Source organism: Panthera tigris, chromosome C1 (genome assembly GCF_018350195.1).
Source record: "Panthera tigris isolate Pti1 chromosome C1, P.tigris_Pti1_mat1.1, whole genome shotgun sequence".
Taxonomy (NCBI): Eukaryota; Metazoa; Chordata; class Mammalia; order Carnivora; family Felidae; genus Panthera; species Panthera tigris.
This window is the reverse complement of record NC_056667.1, coordinates 17,146,447-17,151,100: the sequence shown is the minus strand read 5'-3', so window position 1 is coordinate 17,151,100 and position 4,654 is coordinate 17,146,447.

Sequence of the window (4,654 nt, the reverse complement as noted above, 5' to 3'; positions counted from 1 at the left end):
ATGCTTTGACAGTCCCTAGCATTTTGATCTAGATGCAGTACTCAGGCTAGGCTGTGACTAGTGCCATCACAGAACAGTATAATTATTAACTTGTGGCCCACAAAATGTAATGCTTGCATTTGAGAAGATTATAATGCATTTTTCAGAAGATATTTTTGTTCCGGTGTTGTTAAAACTATTCAGGGGCACCTGGGTAGCTCGGTCAGTTAAGCGTCCAATTTTGCTCAGCTCATGATCCTGCAGTTCATGGGTTTGGGCCCCATGTGAGGCTCTGTGCTGAAAGTTCAGAGTTTCGAGCCTGCTTCAGATTCTGTCTCCCTCTCTTTCTGTGCCTTCCCTGCTCATGCTGTTTCTCTCAAAAATAAACTTAAAAAACATTAAAAAAAATATAAAGCTGTTCATGAACTTAAAGGTGCAGGTAGGAGACGAAGTCAAAAAGGTAACAAGGATAAGGTCTATAGGACCTTCAAGGCTGTTGCAAGAATTTTTGAGAGAAATAGGACTCCCTCACTCCACTGCAGCCAGCAAGTGGGTGACTCCTACCTCAGGGCCTTTGCCGTGGCTGCTGCTTCTGCCTGGACAGCTCTCTCCACAGATATCTGGAAAGCTCACTTCTCACCGCTTTCAAGCTTCTGCACGATAAGTCTCTCCTGACTGCCCCGTTTAAAATGACTGGGTGGCTCAGTCGGTTAGGTGTCTGACTCTTAGTTTCGGCTCAGGTCATGATCTCAGGGTTTGTGGGTTTGAGCCCGCATTGGGCTCTGCACCGACAGTACAAAGGAGCCTGCTTGGGATTCTCTCTCTCTCTCTCTCTCTCTCTCTCTCTCTTTCTCTCTCTGCCCCTCCCCCACTTGGGCACTTGTGCTTGCTCGCTCTCTCTCGCACGCTGTCTCAAAATAAATAAATAAAAACTTAAAAAATATATATGGAACGGTGGCCTGGCCTGACTTCCCCTGCCCTTGTGCTTCTGATCCCCCTTACCCTGCTCTATCCTTGCTGCAGCACTCATCATCTTTGAACCCATAATGTAGGACTTACTTATTCATTACATCCATTGTCTGTTGTCTGTGCCCCTCAGCTAGAACATGAACTCCCCAAGGGCGGGGAGCTTTGTCTCTTTGGTTCACCAAACACCTAGAATGTGTCTGGAATATATGAGGCTCCCACATATTTGCTGTAAGAATGGTTTAGAGGAGTAAGTTTTGATTGTGTGGGAAACTTAGCTACGTTAAGTTAACCAACTATTTTTGTTATTTATTTTTATATAATTTCAAACTTACAGAAAAGTTGCAAAAATAATGCAAGGAACTCCCTGTAACATCCACCCAGATTCATCAATTGCCTTTGCCCCATCTGCTTTATCATTCTGTGTGTGTGTATATTTCTGCAACTTGAGAGTTAATTGGAGACAGTGTGTCCCTATACCCATAAATATTTCATGTGTATCTTTCAAGAGCAAAGACATTTTCTTGCTTAACCACAGTACAATTATTGAAGTCAGGAAGTTGAACATTGATAGAATACTATTATCTAATACACAACCCATTTTCAGATTTCATCAACAGGCCCAATATTGCCCATTACAGCTATTTTTTCCCCACTCTTGGATCCAAGCCAGGATCACACATTATATTTAGTAATTTGTCTCCTTTGATTTGAAAATGTTCTCCAGCCTTTTTTGTGTGTGTTGTTTTTGAAGGGTACAAGCCAGTTGTTTTATAGATTATCCCTCAATTTGGGATGGTTCTGATGTTTCCTTGTGATTAGATCTGGGTTATATGGGCATATTTAGCAGAAATAGCACAGAAGTGATCTCGTATCTTTGGTGCATTGTATCAGGAGGCATATTTGTTGGTTTGTCCCAATATTGCTGATGTTAGCTTTACTCATTTGGTTAAGACGGTTTCTGCAGATTTCTCCACTGTGGAGTTACTGTTTCTCCCTTTGAAATTCATAAGTAATTTGTGGGGATATCCCTTGGGACTACATTCCTCATCAAAGTTTCATTTACTGATTTTAGCATAATCCTTTTGTATTTATTAGTTGTTAATCTACTGTAACAAAGAACATTCCCTTCTCCTCTATTCATTTATGTCAGTGTGGACTTACGGATTCTTACTTGATTCAACGGTTTCTGATCCATTACTATAATTCATTATTTTAGTGCTCACATGGTCCCAGATTTCTGGCCAGCCATTTGCCTTTGAAAACAATTTCACATAAACCATAGCCCCTAGTTAGGGTTCTTAACATTATTTTTTAAGTTTATTGATTTATTTTGGGACAAGCAGAGAGAGAGAGAGAGAGAGAGAGAGAGAGAGAGAGAGAATCCCAAGCAGGCTCCACGCTGCCAGTGCAAAGGCCCATGTGGGGCCTGAACTCACAAACTGTGAGATCATGATCTGAGCCAAGATCAAGAGTTGGATGCTTAACTGACTGAGCCACCCAGGCACCCCCCCCCCCACCCAGTTAAGGTTTTTAAAGAAGAAATGGGTCCAAACTGAAAAGGTAGAATTTGGGTTACTGGAAGGTGGAAATAATTGGGTAAGAAAAATCACTTTGGGGGTACCTTAGTGGCTCAGTGGGTTAAGCATCTGATTTCAGCTCAGGTCATGATCTCACAGTTTGTGAGTTTGTGCCGCACATCGGGCTCTGTGCTATCAGCACAGAGCCTGCTTCGAAGCCTCTGTCCCCTCTCTCTCTGCCCCTCCCCCCCCACACTCTCTCTCTCAAAAATAAATAAACATTTTTTTTAATTTTTAAAAATAAAATTCACTTTGGTCATTTTACAGTAATAAAAATACCCCATATGCTGAAGCGTGTTAAAGAAAAATAGCACAGCCATTCAACAGCGATCAGAAGAGTTTTAGTCTAGAGGGTGAGCATAGCTGTGTCCTTACTAGAGAAAAGACAGGAGTGCGGCTTGTGTAGGTGACATCAGCCCTGGAGCCGTGGGGGTGGCACATGGATGTAGCAGGAGGGGTGACGGCCACTCATAACATCAGACTGTCAGTGCTGGCGAGAATCTTAAAACCCATCCAGTTCAGCTGTTCGTAGCCTCTGTGAGGACACAGCCACCTTGGAGAGCCTGATGAAAGCTATGAACCACTTCTCTGCAAAATGCACATCCAATATCAGGTACAAATTCAGAGGGTCCAGAAATGTATCCATGGATCTGAGGTCTACCCGATTAACTTCATTTTTTCCCATAACCTTGCAATTAAAGAAGAGTGTGATTTTCTCGCTCTTAGAACAAATACAAGTATGATCTATGAGTATGACCATGAGGTCATCTACGGATAGATTTTAGTTTACTCTGAGGGTTCAGCCATCAGCTACCAGCCAAGAGTTTATGACTTCAGCAGAGAAGGACCATCTGTCTCAGAGTCTCCCCTTCCCACCCAGCAGAAAAGAACTGTACTCGGGTACTTCAAACTGTTGACACTTTAAACAGTAGTCTCTTAGGTACAGGCTTTTGGTGTCCTCACTTAAACAGCTTTCAGACCGTACCAGTGGGCCAAGTTAGGATTTCCAGAACTCTTTTATTTTATGTTTATTTGTTTATTTTGAGAGAGAGGGGGGGGGTGAGGAGGGGCAGAGAGAGAGAGAGAATCCCAAGTAGCTTCCATGCTGTCAGCACAGAACCCGAGGCGGGGCCTGAACCCACGAACCCTGAGATCATGACCTGAGCCGAAGTTGGACCTTAACCGACTGAGCCACCCAGGCACCCCGAGATTATTATTATTTTTTAAGTTTTTATTTATTTTTGAGACAGAGAGAGACAGAGCACGGGCAGGGAAGGGGCAGGGAGAGAGGGAGACACAGAATCTGAAGCAGGCTCTGAGCTGTCAGGACAGAGCCCGACGCAGGGCTCGAACTCACAAACTGCGAGATCATGACCCGAGCCAAAGTCGGACGCTCAACCGACTGAGCCACCCAGGCGCCCCGAGATTATTTTTTGATAAAAGGGAGTATATTAGTTTCCTATTGCTGCTGTAACAAATTATCACAAACTTGGCAGCTGAAAACACCGTAAATTTATTACCTTCAATTTTGGAGATCAGAAGTCAAAACCGGGTCTTGCTGGGCTAAAATTGTGTCAGCAGGGCTGTGTTCCTTCTGGAGACTCTACAGGAGAAAGCATTTCCTTGTCTTCACCAGGTTCTAGAGGCTGCCTGCATCCCTTGGCTCAGGCCCCCTTCCATCTTCAAAGCCAGGAATGGCTGTTGAGTCTTTCTGATGGCCGCCCCCTCTCTATTCTGACCCTTGTCTACCTCTTCCCCGTTTAAGAACCACATGGGATCACATGGGGCCCACCCACATAATCCAGAGTGATTTTCCATCTCAAAGTCATGTGTTTAACCGCCTGCATTCCCCCCCCTCCGCCATGTAGCGTGACATATTTATTCACAGGTTCCAAGGACATATGTGGGGGGACATATTTGGGCAGGGGGGTCATTACTCTGCCTACCTCAAGGAGAGACCATAGGAGAAGCTTTGTGCTGCAGTAGAGAACTATATTGTCTAGAGTAGGATTGGCAAATTACTGCATCTGGAGCACATACAGGAGCCACTGGGTTTTGTATTCCTATGAGTGGATTTCACATTTTCAAAGGGTTGCCAAAAACTAAAAGAAGAAGAATATTTTGTGACA